This window comes from Plodia interpunctella, chromosome 20 (assembly GCF_027563975.2).
Source record: "Plodia interpunctella isolate USDA-ARS_2022_Savannah chromosome 20, ilPloInte3.2, whole genome shotgun sequence".
Taxonomy (NCBI): Eukaryota; Metazoa; Arthropoda; class Insecta; order Lepidoptera; family Pyralidae; genus Plodia; species Plodia interpunctella.
The window spans coordinates 6,349,319-6,367,618 of record NC_071313.1 but is presented as its reverse complement, the minus strand read 5'-3'; the positions used below and the strand labels follow the sequence as shown (position 1 = coordinate 6,367,618).

Genomic DNA, 18,300 nt, shown 5'->3' with positions numbered 1-18,300 from the left:
ACAATATACAGCGATGATTTTATTATCAATGAGTAATTCAATATGAAAACTAATAAAAGTTACTCAATACGTTAACACGTCAAGATCAATACATTGAAATGAACATGAGCATTAATAAAAAATAATAATAATTTATAACATTATTAGTTTTTTTGGAAGTTAAACATAATATTTTTTATAATAATATTTATGGTTACTATCTTACACACCTACCGTTTATTACAACGAAATTAAAAAAAAACAAGTTATTAGCGATTCTTTATTTATATTACAATTAAGTACCATGTCCACCTGTGTTACCTATGTTCACAAAATAAATGAATTTGAAGTAATCATTTAAATATTTAATTATAATTTTCGAAAAAGATGTGATCTACTACGTGCGCGTCAATTCAATCTTAGCTTTATCCAGCCCCCCGGAACATATTTATGGCGCTCCCGGTGCACCCCACGGACCAGTAATGGGACAGCTCCGGTTTTGTACGCCTCTTTAATGCGTCGGCTTTTTGCTTACCATCAGTATTTATGAAGACTGTGACTGTATAACAGATGTAATTTAAATAAAGTAGTCGTTTTGCCGCTTTTAAATCTTATTTATTCAAAGAGCTCAGTGCTCTTTAGGGTTCCGTAAGTTTCAATAGTTCTCATAAAAAGTGGCTGTGACATACGGACGGACGGACGGACAGACAGACAGACATGACGAATCTGTAAGGGTTCCTTTTTGGTAGACTATGCAACGGTTCTTGGAGCAAAATGAATTATACAAAAAAGGGCATTGTATTTTGCTGAAATGTGTATACTCTCTTGTATCATTAACATCTATCTCCTTATTCTATATATAGGGCATTTTGACGTAACAGGTGATCATAGGCCGATCATTCACCATCACTAAGGGATTCGAAAGGTTTATTCGCCACATGAGTTTGTATCAGACTGATGTGTTTTTAACCCCCGACGCAAAAAGAGGGGTGTTATAAGTTTAAAGTGTCTGTCTGTGGCATCGTAGCTCCCAAACGGATGAACCGATTTTCGTTTAGTTTTTTTTTTGTGTCATAGATAATTTTATCCCGAGTGTTCGTAGCCATGTTTCATGAAAATCGGTTCAGGCGTTCAAAAGTTGTAGGGAAATTGTATATTGAAAGTCGGGGGTAAGGGCTAAACTTGTATAGTAGTTTTAATTGACCCCCACTGAAAGAAAAAAAATATTTATCTGTTCGCCAATAGTTATTGCCGGTTTAGGTTTACGTTTGAAATTGTTTATTGTATTTAAATAAATAAGCGTCTACTTGGCCAGTGTTCCCAAAATGGAGTTAAACTATTCATCAGTTTGACTTATTTCCGCGTCGGTAGGAGAAATTCAAGCGAAGTCAATATCTAAAACATGTTATTATCCACACAAGTACAACGGTACAGCCAACGGCGTGTAGAGTCACGCCTAAAGACCTTTATGCAGTGGTAATAGCGGTGAATTTCCTATGAATTGGGTGGGTCGATGTGCTGACGAACACAGAAAGTCTTATAATTATAGGTCTCGAAACTTTCTTTGGGGATCGCATGTGGGACCGACATTAAGATATTTGGAACGACGCGTGTCTTGTGAATATTTTACTAAGTACCATAGTTTTATGACGTTGGTAACTTAATTGTCAGTGATCGTATAATTTTTCCCGTTCAATGAGCATCGATTTGATTAAATCAGACTCCAGTTAGCTTGTATTAGAGTACCATTCTTAGAAAACAAATATTGATTTGAGCTCTAAGTGGAATACATAGGCGCTATTGGAATCGGCGCTAGAGGAGAAGCTCTTTCATGGGTATGTTAGTAAGGTGAAGGGCCCAATCAGGAGGTCTAACTGAGAATAAAAGTCCTTGAATGAAATAAAATGTAAATTATGGCAATGGATAGTCTATATAAAACTAGCGGGCCGTGCCGGCTTCGCTCGAGTGAAAACATAATAAATTATACACAAAAACCTTCCTCAGGAACGACACTATCTATTGGTGAAAACCGCATGAAAATCCGTGCTGAGTTTTTGAGTTTATCACGAACAGACAGACGCGGCAGAGGATTTCGAATTGTAACGATTCATAGGGCGTGCTGTCACGTGTTTTATAAAAACAATTTTACAAGCTATCCTTCTATAAAGGTGCATGAGTGCATAACGGACAATGTAAATAAACAGTAAACAATGGTCTTGTAACGACGCGAGCGCAGGGCCCCGCCCTTTTATTGTATTTCACTGATAGCTAAACTCAATAAACAATACATAGCCGTAGAAAAACTATTGTAAAATACAATCTAATTAATGAAATTGTTTAGATTGTTTGTCCAGATTAGCTCGACACAGACTGCAGACCAGATTATATGACAAGAGAATGTGAGGTGATAAATAACACAGACAAAATAAGGCAGAAAATGAAGATAGTTTAGGATAATGAGTATCACGAACTTCATGTAGTCTTCCAAATGGCATTAACTTGCGCACTGTGGCAAACCGTGGTTTGTATACAGCATGTTTAGTGCTACTATATGCGTAAAGGTGTGTTGTGTAGTATTCCCTCAGAGATGAGAGAAAGAAAGTATTATATCAATAGAAGATGCGTAGTACAAAGTAATAAAACTGCGACTGTGTTCCGAGTTGCCATTGTTTAGACGCGTGCGCTGGTTAACCGTTACGCCTATTGTTTGTCGTTGTGGTTAGGACTGGGTGGTGGCAACAGAGATTAAAAAATAATCACTATTTCAGTTTCGAACTGCATTCTCTTGAGGTGTGGATGAATAGGGACAATCGACTAGTGTATTTTTTGAATAGTGTTTAGATAACGTGTCCCACTGCTGGGCAAAGGTCTCCCGTCTCTGACCACGGTAAAAACTGAGCATTGTTTTGAATATTTTTGTCAATTTTTTATCGTATGTTGCATTGTGACAATAAGTATTTATTGTACAATTATTTTAAGAAACATTGAACAAAATAAGATTTTCCCAGCAACTGCTCTTTTTCTCATATCTGAGCGAATTCCTGCTTCATTATTCGGCAATATAGGGTCGGAGTCGGAACCCAGGATCCGCTTTACCGTATTTTCTTCTCCGCTTTTAGGTATGCCTCCTCCTTTTGTCAGGGACCAAGCGCAAGTGTGTTTTCTCCGCCCGCTACGGTTATGCACAATAAACACAACCTAACTTAACAAGGGTTTACGTTTGTGCGTCGCTAAAAGAATTACCTTGGCGGCTAACGAGATTATACCTTAGCCTTTCGCTTGGAAAACAATCATTATCACATCGGAGGCACACTTTCTTCTATTGAAACGGTAAATAATGACTGTTTATGAGCAAACTTTAAATTCCTTGGTTTGAATAATCTGTGATTTTTTTACATTTACACCCGCTAATATGGGAATACTGGGATTTGCTCGTCTAGCTGTGTTTTACTCCATCGGATCTACAAATGAAGCTTAATGTGGCAAATTTTTATCATTAGAAAATATTTCGTTGATCTGAACTAATTTTACAAATAGGAAAATATTTATTTTTAGGTCCTTATTGCTGACATCATTTATGTTATTCAATAAATTATTTATTTCAATCTCCTCTCAAAACCTAGAAAATCAACAAAAAATATGCAAAGAGCGAAGACACGGGCAACATTTAGTAAAAAAAAAATTAAACAAAACTGTATGAAACAATCCCCTTATATTAGAAGTTAGCAAGTGCCTACTTAATAGTCCAATAGAAAACAATTATATTCTAGAATGAAAACCTTTGTGTAGTCAAACATTTCCATATATTTTCAAAGCTTTAGCTAAATAGAAGAAATTGATAAAATATGATGAGAGCGCTAGCGCGGGTACGCGTCCTCTCAAGAGAAACTAATTTATGTATTAAGTTATAAAAGATACCATGGAAAATACCAGAGATAGTAATGCGTGGAAAAAGAGTATAGGCTTTTGCCCAGCAGTGGGGTATGTTGTAGCTATTAAAAAATAAAATGAAAAGGAAAATATCATACTTACCTGAAATCATTTCCCAGTTGCAAAATCAATATCACCATTGAGAAACTCCACAGACAGACAGACGACAGTTTTTGTAAAAAACGCGTATTTGCTTATTCGTCAATTTTTCCATGGCATTGTTCTATTTTGTTCTTTTTAACACGCTCCATTGGCCAAGGTCGTTAGAATTCACACTACAAAAGACCATGCACCTGAATAATGGAATTCGGCGAACAAAAATATGTATTGCCAGTGAAATCTTATAATAAATCGGTTCTAAATAAGAGCCATTGACATTGAATGTCATTCACGCGAGTTTTTGACGAAATAGTTGATACTTTCGTAATATAATAATAAATATGTATTTTGTAAATTAGCCAATGACAAAGACGAAATTAAACTTGATTTTTCCTTAATTTTAATTATATTCGTTTAAAGTGTGAAAGTACATCATTGTCGATATTCAGTTGGAGATATTTCTGTATTTGTAGTATTCAAAAAATATTCCGATCAAAAGTAAAAACAAATTCAAAAAAACTGTCCATAAGGAACTTTTACTTTACCTAACGTGGAACGTCAAATTTTTTCTATAATAAACATTTATTTACATTCTTGATGATGAGATTGCCAGCATAACAAAATAAGCATTCAAAACCGTGAATTTAATGATTTCTACAAGACGAGTTTTCCGACAGACCGACTCACAAATTAACATACAATCCGAAGGGCGGGTCTCACTCACTTTCATTGGAAATTTCCATTATTTATTTGCTATTTGACAGTTTTATGAGTCACTCCAATAAGATTACGACGCCTACAATGTCGATTTTGTTAGGATATAAATTCCTCTTCTTCTTCGTCGAGTCGACCATTTTAATTACAATACTTGAAAATAATTTTATAAAATATACATTTTCGTTACAATTTATAAATTTATATAGTGTATGTAATAATGTATGTAAATGGTATGTGATAATGTATATAGTAGTAACATATTTTATTATCCAAATAGCTTTTGCCTGTGGCTTCGCCAGCGTGAATTTCTCAGCGTAAGCGGAACAGACAGACACGATTTTCATACAAACTTTCACCCCCCATTATAGTCATTTGGGGGGTTGATTTTTGATAAGTAAGTGCCTCTGTTTGATTCGGTTGTCTTTAACTATATGAAAATATTTCAAAAACAAAATTGGTCCAGCGGTTAAGTCGTGGAAACGAACAGACAGACAGACAGAGAGAGAGAGAGAGACAGACAGACTTTCGCATTTATAATATTAATACTATGGATATAACACAGTAGTGTTGATGCATTCTGCATTCTAGCAGTGAAAGTGGTGAGTTTCTATTTTCAGATGATTGCAGCTAGAATTTAATATAGCTAACTCTAGGTATATTATACTTTTTTATTTGATAACTTTTTTGCACGAAATTAAAAAAAAATATGCCATATATGGCAATATAACACATATCATATTCATTTTTAAACTAAACTCTACACGCAGTTTCGCCCGCCTTAATTTTCCACGGGAAGAGTACTGTTTTCCTGGACGAAAATAGCCTATATCCTTCTCTATAATCTTAATTCTTGTACGCGAAATTTCAATACGATAGAGTAGAAGTAACAAAATAGGCTTGAACTGTGATAGAAATGTCCTATTTGAACTTAAGTACTTATTACTTATCCTATTATTATAATATTATAAATGCGAAAGTTTGTGAGGATGTATGTGTGTATGTTTGTTACTCTTTCACGCAAAATCTACTGGACAGATTGTTATAAAATTTAGATAAACGGGTAGAATAACACATAGGGTACTTTTTATCCCGATATTTCCACAGGATCAAAGCCGCGGGGCGCAACTAGTAAATCATAAAATAATATTCAATAATACCAAAATACTAATAAATCTTATTAGGAATATTGATATCCAAATTTACCTCTGTACAACTACCAGCTTTTACATACCTCAATCAACTAACACTCAACAACCGTTAAAGTTACTGACATACCAGAATTAAGCATCTAATTGGCCAATCAGAAACGAAGGGTCAAACGATTGCGTCTATCGAATATCGATTAACATTCTGGTAATCGAAAACGGACAGGTCCGATGCACTTTCTTCAACGCCCACATTGTGACACACAAACCCACTTGTTAAAATACATTATTGAACAAACAAACACATACATCATACATATTCAGTTTTTTTTATAATGTAAATAACTTACAATATTTGTATAAGAGTTTAAACTACAAAATTCATTGCTGCTTTTTCCTTATGCTGATAAATATGCGTTCATCTGAGTTCGGCGATATTCAAGCAGTGGTAAGAGTGGAATGTTATGCCGCTAACATACCATGCCATTTATCGAATAGTGTAATCCAGAGTTTATTATTTATCATACCAATATTTATATTCCATGCACTAAATATCTTTAGTAATCGAGGTCGACCAAGGTTAAAGACCAGCTGACCGCAGGCTCGCCGCAAACTAAACGTTATCACGCATTCAGGGTTGTTACCGTATGTAGAACGTTTTAACTTCTTTTAACTTTAACTATTATGGTAAATCATCAATGTCTTTCTGTCTGTTACACTTTCATGCAAAATCTACTGGACGGATCGTTATGAAATTTGGTATACGGGAGGAATATTATAACCTGGAATAACACATAGGGTACTTTATATCCCGAAATTCCCACGTGACCGAGACCCCGGGGCGAAGTTAGAAATTATATATATTTGCAAAAACCTATTAATTTCAAGGGATGGGCAAAAGTTTGTAATTTAGGGCAGGCAACAGTTAGTTCTTCTTTTTGTTAACGTGTCGCCTAGGCAGATAGCTAGTTGTTATTGTTTTCGAATTTGTTAACGAAAAATGAGAAACAGTTTTATCTTAAAACATGTTTCAGACAATCTTTATTACCCAAAGCTTGACGGTGGTCGTTACGAAATGCTAGGAGTCTGTAGTTGTGATAAATATATTACTTTATTCATTAACTTTTTGAATAATTTGACATTGATTTTGAATTTAATTTGAATTTTAAGTTGTAAATTGTTTAAAACAAGCCAGCGGCTAAGATTTGTTTTGTACAGTCAACTGCACGTCAAATTACCACGCACGGAATTCTACGCTGTGGTATTCAATTTGAACAGATTGATGTGCTGGTCTGGCGACGATACATACATTAAAATGAAGATTTTTTATTTGTATATTATGACAGATCAAAAATATTCCTCGTATCAACAGCCCTATGACAGAACATTCCACGGCACAACTAACGGTGCTATTGCTATAAAGATTGGTAGTGCTGTCTGATTTGCGGTTGATAAGGCCGTGCGCTTCCGATTAGCTGCGCCTGCGACTGATTACATTCGTTTAGTCTGGGGCCGTCCATTAATCACGTGATGTTTTTAAGCATTTTCACCCATTTTTATGGATTGATTTTTGGAAAAAAAATTGGCCATCAAAATGTAACAGACAGACTTTTGCATTTATAATTTAAATATTAACAAATATTTAATATTGACATATTAGTTATGGACGTTTGGACTTGACCACCTTTTCCTACTTTTTCGTCTGGACTCCGCGCACAGTCGCCATGATAATTTGGATAATAATATTGTTTTTACAAGAAGCGGTAGTGGCGTAATGGTTAAGACGCCCGCCTGTGGATCGAAAGGTCCCAAGTTCGAATCCTACTCGTGTCACATGAGTTTGTATACCAATCTGACTCATGTATAGTAGTTTTCATCGACCACCACTTGCTTCCGGTGAAGGAAAACATCGTGAGGAAACCTGCACACTGGTTGATTCTTATTAACTTGTATGTGGAATGGAGAAGGCAATGGCAATCCACTCCATTAATAATGCCAAGAAAGTTGTTGTGTTTGTTACATTCCACGTAATAACCACGACCCTCAGCCATGAGGAATACGACTATGAAGAAGGATTGTTTTTACAAATATGTAATAAATCCACTTCAGAAAGTAATAATCAAAGAATCCTTATTATAGCGCAGTTTAGGTTATTTATTAAACAATACTGTAAACAATAATGAATATCATTGGAGGAAAACAACCAAGCTTTATCCCGATTCCATTATGCTATTACCGCTTTATTAATAAACATTTAATTCTCTGATTAGTCTTGGGAGTAGTATTTTTTGTTTTGTCCCTCTCTCTCTTTTCAGTATTTGACATTGAAAGAACGAGACCAATACAAAGAGTTGTATTCCGAGGCTAATCAGAGAATAATGTTTTTATTAATAAGGGGGTTAGTCACAGCGCAAGTAAATCGTACTAATTTTATAAATGCGAAAGTTTACGAGATTGTTTTTGTACGTATGTTTGTTATCCTTTCTACTGGACCGATTGTTATGAAATTTGGCACACGGGTAGAATATAACCTGGAATAACACATAGGGTAGTTTGTATCCCGGAATTTCCGCGGTAACGAAACCCCGGGGCGCAGCTAGTATTATATAATATTACAACCTGTTGTTGGTGTTACGTGGGAATAACAGCCGAACTGGTGAAGCGAGTCATATTTACATTAAAAAAAACAATTACAATTTAACCATTTACTGTATAATAAAGAAAACTTATTTGATCAAACAATTAGGTAACTAACTATGATCAATGCAATGATGATGTCATACACCACAACTGTTATGGAAAGCCAATCGAAAACAGTTAAAATTAACTTTAACTATCCGGTTTTACTGATGCGTTATGATTTTTTCAATTTTGCCATTAAAACAATATATAGTTCTCTTCCCGCGTAGACTGTAAAAGTCGATCAAGGGGAATTAATGAAAAGTGCAAATCCTTTTCGTATACAACCCGCTTGAATTTCACACGGTAACAGTTATTTTTCCGAGTTGGAAGGTCCCCTGTGTCCTTCTTCGTACTTCAATCTACATATATGCAAATTATCAAGAAGATTGGTTAAGCAGATAAAGCGTGAAGGGGTAAAAACAAACAAACACTTACTTTCGCATTTCTAATATTAGTTAGGATATATAGGTAAGGTAGATATATATATATATATATATATATATATATATATATATATATATATATATATATATATATATATATATATATATATATATATATATATATATATATATATATATATATATATATATATATATATATATATATATATATATATATATATATATATATATATATATATATATATGTGTAATAGTATATATATGTAATATATATATATATATATATAAAATATAAAAAATCATATTGCAGTGCCTAGGGGAAATATCAAATCAACCATAGCATTAATAAATCGCTACAAGAATTGTGGTCATTATGAAAATTATCTTAAAACTATTTGTGTAACACATAACCGCGAGAATTTCTTGACCAACTTTCGTAGTAAACTTCACTTACACCGCGAAAGTAACGTCGATTCAATAAATAATCATACAAATATTACGAAATTCATGTATCCTACTAATAATTATAAATGCGAAAGTTTGTGAGGATTATTGTGTGTATATATGTTTGTTTCTCTTTCACGCAAAATATATTAAACGGATTGTTATGAAATTTGATACACGGGAAATACATAGGGTACTTTTTATCCCGAAATTCCCATGGGAGGAAAGCCGCATGGGAGCAACCCACAGGCGCAGCTAGTATTAGCGATATAAATATTACTCAAATGACCGTTCACACGAGCGTTAATTTGCCGTCGCGTGCAAACGACCTCTCAGATTCAACTTTTGAAATATCTTCAGTAATTACAATGCAATTTTGTAAACAGTATTTTCTGTAGTTATTGCTTAAAATGAGTACAATAGTAATGCAAAATAAATTATGTAGTTTAAATATATATACTTATTTAAAAAATATTTAAACACCTCCTTTATTTACACATTTTATTATTATTTTTGATTACTCATCTTTATCGGAAAATACAAGTTCGTTATACAAAAAATACATATATAATTACATGTGTATGAGTCACTTGTGATATTGGGAAATTGCGATACGACATCGGAATGAAGGGTTATTCGCTATTAGACCAACCAATGTGAACGAGACGCGTGTGGTAAAATGATTAAAATCGAAACAAATATTTTTTGCATTCACCTTGGGACCATCCGCAATATTGACGTGTTTTGACTCATGTGTATTGGTTTTGATTAGGGTACTTCATGACATAAAATTTGGCGAAAAGTAACGGCTTCCAGTACAGATTAAGGAAACATCCAAAAACCGGCGCGCGTGTCCAACTCACACTTCAAAACTTCTTGAGCGCAGGTGAAGAAGAAGCGGCGTAACAAACTTCACCGCAGCCTTTTCTCCAAAGAGTAACACACTGTCAAAATTTTCTTAGTGAAACATTCATTTTAAGTTTATAATAATGTAGTATATAGTTATAGCAGTATCATAACAAAATATTTTATTGCATTCACGATTTGACCACACAAATGAATATTTTGTCGAATTATTTGAACACACGTATGGTCAGCTACATGTATGTGGTCTTATAGTGAATAACCCAATTGCGATACGGCAATGGTTGGTACGGTATGAATAGTGAGCGATACACATCTGTTTTGTAACTCGGATTAAAACAGGTGTGATTGAAACAGATTAGTTCAAGTATGTGTGTCAGTATGATAACATTTAAAATGGTAATTGTGCAAGACCATTACTTTCACAGTATTAATTATTTAATAACAATTATACAAATAATAATTATTCCGCCATATTGATTTTATAATGACGTCACATAGCCTATTTCAACTGGGGTAATATAAAAACTTGAACGCTTCACACATCAGTATCTGATAACGTGTTTAAGAGTACCTATAGTGAATAAATAAACTCGCATACAAACAAGAACCCTGAAAACATAACACCCCATTTTTGGCGTGAAAGAGAGGTTGTGAGGAGAGAACTTAGGGGAAAAAAAGACATATATATATAGTACAGTCAACAGCACATCAAGTTATGCTGCATGGGCTTCTATGGCGCGGTAATAGCGGCGATTTTGCAATGAATTTGGGTAGGTTAATGTGCTGTTGACTGTACAAACACGCATTCGTCTATTTGGCACACATAAACACAACTTAGGACAGACTGCCCTTGACGCTTTTTCAAGAGCGTCTTTGTTTCTGCATAACAGCGAAATGGCTGGCATTAAGTAGAGCGTCACATACGACATTGTTACGTGGAGGTGAGCACCACGCTCGCATAATTCACCGGTTATATCATTTTAACAATTAGCACATGAGCCTTCAATGTCAGGATGGCCTTGGAGATTCAATCGCGAGATGAGGCAAAAAATAACCTTAAAATTTTACCGCAGAAGAAGACATATTAAGAAAATTACGTTATGAGAAGGAAGGGGAACAACGTTCGAAGAAGGGCCCATTTAAAGAGAATGGAAAAATAAGTAGAGACAGGCCTAAGAAGAGATGGACGGAGTGCGTTAGGCAGGATATGGCTAAAAAGGAAGTAACAGATCGGTTAACATCAGACAGGGAGAAGTGGAGGAGACTGACATGCTGTACCGACTCCACATAAAGTGGGATAAGGGTAGGAGCAAAAACTGGTCTTGTGCTCACTGTACTTTCAAGCTTATCTACTTGGTTAGGACATATTCGACCTGTTATCAAAAAGATGGTACAGTATTGACAGGTTCCATTAACCATGTTATGTTTTTTTAACATTTTTAAAATTTAGAGATGAAATGGAAACAAGAGCTAGATTTTGAGTTAAAATATATAAATGAAAATCAAATTGTGTTTATAGTTTTTGATATGCAAAGCTGAAAACTAACTGTAGAGGTAGTAATAAAATCTTGTTTGCATACAAATTCCAAACATTTTAGCACGAGGGAGTATAAAATTTTATTACTCGTCAAGGCGTATAATAACGCGTAAAGTAATCAAAACTTCGATATTGTATCGTAAAACGTAATTTTCGTAAGACGCGAAAATTGTCAGTGGGCGTTGTGCTAACTTTATGACTGATTTAATTTCTTTCAGATTCGAGTACTTTAGATGATAAACGTCTAATTGGAACTGCCAGTTGTTTCGAAAAAATTATCTGTATTCTAAGAAGGATTTTCTGAGATGATGCAAATGTCTCGAGTAAAGATGGATATACGCTCAGGATTTTCTCAGTGTCCCCCCAAACACAACGACCGACGCAAACCCACTTACTATTTGGGTTTACGCCAAACTTTTTGGGAAGAAATTGGGAAAATACTTAAACCCATCTCTGATCTCGAGAACAAGTAGTTCTTATTTACATGCAGTTAGAATTGCTATATTGAACGTATTAAAACGCAAGTTGGATTGTATTGATTCAAAGAGCAGAATCGACACCGATTTAACACCCTTCTGCTCCCAGAATGTCACGGAAGACTACATTACAAACAAAAAGTTCCACACTTCGATGGCACGCTAATTCGCCGGTGCCATTCGCACGCAGACGCGAAGTTAGGAAGTCACACCTCGGCTTAACGGTACGTGTCCAGTCCGTAAACGAGTTATGTCAAGTTGACAGCGACACGGGGCAAAGACCTAATTTCATTATCATATTATTATAGACTTCAGCTATGTGAAGCTAGGTAGGGGGAAATGCCGTGAAATGTGGATATTTTTTAAGCAGATCAAAAAGAAGTTGACACTGAAGAGGACGAAAAGCATCTGATTGACATTTGGAGAAGCTGACAAGACGAACTGGGACATACGCTGATAAGAACATTCAGGACGGTCTTATTTCCGACAATTACTCCCAGGGAACCAAGGTGGAGCGACTTATAATGCAACTAAAGATGTCAAAGCTCGTGCGAAGTCAAAAAAAGTGCTATGAAAGAGAAGTCGTTAATATCAAATATTTTATTGTGGCAAAAGGCATTTATAACCAAACCTAGCTTATAAGTAAACCTTGGCCCAACACAAGAATGCCTGTCCTGTGGGAATATTTGAAAATTTAAGTTACAATTAAGTCAACCTACCTTAAATAGGATACCGTAGATCCTGGAATCGTCTCAGATGAAATAAATAATTTCGACGCAACAAAATCTGTTACGTCTGCCTCTATTGCAATTCACAGTTGCATCTTTTAGCAACACGAGACGAGCTAAACAGATTACATTGCGGTGCAACGACCCTGTTCATTGAATGATTGGCTTTGGCCACGGCCGTCTGAGTAACGCCAGCGTGATAAGGATTTCCGAGCATATATCCCTTATTTTTGCTTAGTTTCATCCGGGGCTGTGACATCGCAAAGACTATTTCTAGTTTGAATCTGACCGATTTTCTATTAGCAGAAAGGATCCAAGATTTCATGGAAGATATTAAGCACAAGTAGTAATTACCAATGAACTTACAAGTTAGCAACCGCGGCGTGGCCACGCTTGGTCTAACGGCTTCTCATCGATGACACTGCACTTGTCGATGACTCTGCAACAAACGAAACACCGTTTTAGATTCAAAGCAGTCGATTATTTCCAGGTTTAAATGATGAAATCCTGTTGCTTGAAAAGGACATGCAAAGCTTGTCACAAGTACCTACGCGCTGGTCTTTTTAAAATTTGCATAAAAAATAAAAGTGCATTAACACGGTGCCGTCTGGATGAGATTACCGTGAAGATCGCATCTTTACTGCAGCCACAGATTTATGTTAGGCTAGATAGCTTATAAATAGGTAAAATATAGTCGAGTAATTAAGACTTGAGGGTCTAATAGTCCCAGGTTCTGAATTAACTCGTGCCTGAGATTTTCATATTATGAAAAACTATTTATTATTTATCTTACATACATAGTAGCAATAAATAATGGCTGAAATCTTCTTTTAAGTATACAATACCTGTGTGTAGCAGAGTCTCCTAGACTCCCCTTTTCCGTGAGTTATGGATGTTTGCAGTAAGTAGACTAATGTGACGTATACGTTTTTCACACTGCTTGCTTCGTCGTGTAAGAGGAAACAGCTACACACTATTTGGTGACTAATATACTAGTATGTGAAATGGGGAAGGCAAATGACAAAACTGCTTCTCAAATGTGGCATCTAGTATTGTATAAATCTGTGTCTGCAGCAAAATATAAGGTTTACGAGGTTAAACCGCGACTCACGAACAAATATGAGAGTTGAGATATTTACATTTTATACGTGTAGTTAAAATGAGTCCACGAATACGAGAAACCATCAACATAACAATTTATGACTTTTGTTTTTTAGGGCATCACGGCCGAAAACGCCCGTTTGCAAAAATCTCGAATCAAAATCTGAGGTGTTCCAGCCAGGTGCCATTAAAATTGAGGAGGAATACTTGTACTGGTGCTTGGAGAAATACTTCCAAAATCTCGGCAGCATTCCCAAACAGCATTCCATCATAGAGTATGTAATATGACCCACAAACTCATAGCGAATACGTAATATGTTACATAACGCATACGAGTTCATCTCGCCACCGGATCTGCACAATAGGCGTCCTTGGCCAGTCCCCGGCAACCATTCATATTTCCCCTTTATCATCAGGTTGTGAGCAAAAAGCCGCTTTAAATTTCAGACAGTAAGACGCAGTTTCGAGATTAAAATCTAACTACATTGGCCGTTTTGCAAATGTGCAAAGAGGAATGATTAAAAAATACCAAGCCCTGATTTAACACTGGCCGGATTTTCTTTTTAAAAGAAAGTTTTGTACTTGTAGCGTTTTGTGCACTGATAAAATTGGCCAATCGTATCGAAAGCACGTCTCATCTTTTCTATTTCAGGGTTTGATCTGTAAAGATAAATTTTCATGACGAAACTAGCGATACGTATATGGCAAAAGGGCAAACTTAAAAAGGAGCTGACTGACGTCAAGAGATAGGATATACATGCTAATGGGCTGACAACTATGGATGCTGTAGACCGGACGAAATGTAGGAAAGCAAACCTTGGACTCCAATCCCCGTAGTAACCGGGAAAACGCTTACATAAGACAGGATGAGGAGCACGTACGACAATAATACCTTTGGAATAACATATACCCATGAACCAATATTGTGTATAATCGTCGGAAGTCCTAACAACAGTTGTGAACTGACAACCGGCTGATGGACGTCGCCCGCTATTCTGGCCATAATGACCCCCTGGCTGAGATGGATTGTACTTTTTCAAAGCGTCTAGTTTTATGCCTATTTGTACCAATACACTCTTTTGCATGTTGTGGTATTACTTGTCCTAGATGTGTAAGTATATTAATATTCCATAGATTTTTTTTTGTCGTATAGTGATACGCCTTTTTTATTTATAATGTTTTATTGGTAGGTGCGAATTACAAGGGTGCAGAACAAAAGGTATTCTATTGATTAGAAGGAAACACTACAATCGCGTAAGATTTGTGAATTAGGTTTAAAGAATTTATTTCTAAAAAGAATATAAGTATAGATATTTACTTACATAGAAACTTAATATTATTACAAACGATTATATTAGTACATTACGAGTATAACGTGTTATTCAGGTTATTTTACTAAAAACATGTACGGCAGTCGGCATTGTGTACCAAACCCCATAAAGTCAAGCTGTTTTAGGTCAACCCTCTTCAGGGGACTTGACAGGTTTACAGTCACACACGTCTTCTGATGGTTAGAGTCCAGATTCGGTCGGGCCTTGCCCTCCATGTTGTGCTGGCCAATGGTCGGTAGCACGCGATGCTTTCCATTGTCTATGATTCAGGGAGCTATATACGTAATTACTTTTTAATTTCATTCGGCCTCGTTGCTATGATGTTTGAATAACTGAGATGTTTTTTTATCAAAAGATTTGTTTTATTTCATTGGTCTGGCGTCCACGACCTTTCCCATTCATTTGTGAGTACAACAGAAGTTTTATACAAAATTAGGAACCTGATGGCAGTATTAATGTTAAGGACTGATTCTGGTCGAGGTTATGGCGATAGTAGATCAATGGATTTTTCTGGAAATAAGTAGGGCAAAATTTGTAAACTTGATCGAATTGAAATTGAAAACTCTGCTGTCGTGTAGAAACGATTGTCAGGGAGAGAAATCAATTTAAGGAATCAGTCAAGTGCGAGTTGGACTCGCGCACTGAGGGTTCCGTACAGTTCGCGATTTTATATACGTAAGTACATGTACATATTTGCTGTTTTCTTATACATTCCAAAACATTTGCTGTAAGACAACTCTTGTAACTAAATTTCATTATTTTAGCTGGGTCAAAGGGAAGCGCCCTATAGAATTTGATTTCTCTGTCATATCTATTGTTCACGTTGGCTCAAAAATTAAATTTGTTCACAGCAGAGAGACTACGTACCCGAGTATTTTGATATAAATTCCAATTTGATACCTCAACGCGTTCCTAAGAAAAAAGGTCTTGAAAGACGTCCGTCTTTCTGATGATGACCTGATGATCGTCTTAATGATGTGATCCTATGGTTTCCGTTTTGAGGTAATTATGGAACCCTAAAAATAAATTAAAACCAACAAGAATTCAATTAGCCAATGACCTCTGTTGGGTCTGAGCGGGGACAGTGACCATAGGGGGCGCTGGCGATCTGATAAAGGGCAGCCGAGGTTGGAGATGTGTATCTGGCCTTAGCGAGTAAAAGGCGAGTGCTACTGGCTATTGGGAATGGCAAAGTTACATAGATACCTACTCTATTTGCTCAGAGATTTTGAGAGGTGTCGTTGAGGTAGTTGTCGTTACTAAATCCACGGGATATGGCGAGATCCAATTCTAGGGCGGAACCGCATGTCATAAACACTATATATTCCTACCACTACCAGTCATTGTCCTTTCATTATTCTGTCCTCGGATATGAAGTAATTGCAATGTCCGCGAATGGCTTCCAGCCCTAATGCTATTACAGGATTGCGGCCAATAGGCGCTTAAGCTTTACCTCAGAAAGATTTAAAAAAACAACAGGTAAATCTTCTAGATACGGTATGAATAGCAAGTAAATATAATGGTTGACGTGACGAAAAACAAGAATATTAACAATTTCCTCTAAAAAGTTTTCAAACATATACGACCGTATACCTCAATGTAACAAGATTTGATTTAAGACTGCCATAGCGGATATAGGATGCAGATATCTTAAGCAAAAAAAAAGCATGACCTGCTGGTGCACCCAAGATCGGCTCTCAACGAAAGAACTCAACGGTTTCCTGCATGGATATTATTCTTTGTCACGCGTTGAATGCAACAAGATCTCTCTGACGTCAATAAAAGCTTGAGTCAAAAATGTCAATAAAAGGGTTTTATTAAAAGATTAACTATAGGGTATTGTGAAAACTTGCTCGTTTGCCAGAAATCTACAAAAACAGATAAAAACTGAAGTTAAAAACCTTTACAGCTTCATTAAATCACTACAGAACACCTACAAACGTCTCTCTCCTTATTAGAAACAAATAAATATGTAAAATGTTTGCCGGCGGTATGGTGCTATTAACTCCACATCCGCGTTTAGTATAAAACCTGCTATTATATAAATACTTTACATGACTCTGTTATTACGCGCCGGTATTATTTACTGCATTCGATGATGCAAACTGCACTTATGCTGCTGCTGCTGTTAAATTGGTAATATTCAAATTGTAATTTACTCTGTCGCAATTTTTTTTGTGAAAATGAAACAATAGTTGCCGTGTTAGTAAGCAAATATTTCGAGATTAAATAAATTTTACCTACATAGGATAGGCCTACTTGCAGGACCGTATCCCAACCCAACTCCTCAATGATTTACGAACCTATATTTTCAGCAATTAAAACGCACGACCATCCCTCACCAAAATAAATTTTTACTAAATATTTTTTTCAGATTTTATTATATTTTCAACAAAAAATATTATTTATAGAATTAAAATATTCTATTTTATACATATACGGATTGTAGGAGGTGTGTGTGTACTGGACGAATTTCGATGATAATAATAAAATGTTACACAGGTATAACGGTAACTCTAAAAAAAAAGTAGCTCTAGCTTCAGCTACTTTTTTTTTAACAGTAAAATACCTACATTATTTTGCTAGGTTTTTACGACAGTTTTCTAATGGACAATCTCGATCGCATGGTAAATAAAGGCATATTCTGAGGTCAAGACTGTGTGTAGACTTTCTAATCTTTAATATAATATTGAAATTAACTTGGCTGCTTTATATTAAGTTATAATTATAACGTTAATGAGTACTTAGTTGGTCGGTACTTTAGAACCGACCACATATATGCCCTCAACAACATTTTAATGTACTGTCGCTGCGATCAGCGATTTTTAATCCTCGACATCGTGAGGAACACACTGCTTGA

The 18,300-nt window shown here is 35.7% G+C and overlaps 1 protein-coding gene across 4 annotated transcripts in view; it reads right to left on the bottom strand.

Annotated features, from left to right (window-relative positions):
* Synd (Syndapin) overlaps positions 1 to 18,300 on the bottom strand; it is a 98,890-nt gene that overhangs the window by 73,526 nt on the left and 7,064 nt on the right. For 3 of the 4 annotated variants that reach the window (XM_053760807.2, XM_064436604.1, XM_064436603.1), the window contains exon 2: positions 13,375 to 13,447. The gene's annotated coding sequence lies outside the window, so the exon portion shown is untranslated. Of the gene's footprint in view, positions 1 to 3,698; positions 3,703 to 13,374; positions 13,448 to 18,300 lie in introns of those variants that run through there. The other variant, XM_053760808.1, reaches the window with a different exon arrangement.